This window comes from Brassica oleracea, chromosome C3, assembly GCF_000695525.1.
Source record: "Brassica oleracea var. oleracea cultivar TO1000 chromosome C3, BOL, whole genome shotgun sequence".
In the NCBI taxonomy this organism is placed as follows: domain Eukaryota; kingdom Viridiplantae; phylum Streptophyta; class Magnoliopsida; order Brassicales; family Brassicaceae; genus Brassica; species Brassica oleracea.
In genome coordinates, this window is record NC_027750.1 from 29,822,347 (window position 1) to 29,822,853 (window position 507).

Here is a 507-nt window from a genome sequence, read left to right on the forward strand (position 1 = left end):
GCCAATGACACGGCTAACAGGAAAAGACACCGAGTTTGATTGGACAGAGGAATGTTCGGGGAGTTTCACTGAGTTGAAGCGACAGCTGACCCATGCGCCAGTTTTGGTACTCCCGAGGCCAGGGATACCATATGATGTTTACACTGATGCGTCAGGCACCGGATTGGGATGTGTACTGATGTAGGAGGGTCAGTTCATTGCCTATGCATCACGACAGTTGAGGCCTCACGAGGCTAATTATCCTACTCATGATTTGGAGTTGGCAGCAGTTGTATTTGCATTAAAGATTTGGAGGTCATACTTGTATGGAGAGAAGGTGAAAATTTTCACGGACCACCAGAGTCTGAAGTACATATTTACACAGACGGACTTGAATTTGAGGCAGCGTAGATGGATGGAGTTGTTAGCGGACTACAATTTGGAGATCACATATCACCCGGGAAAAGCCAATCATGTGGCGGAAGCCTTGAGTAGGCGCAGAAGCGATGTATCGGGAACCAAAGAGGT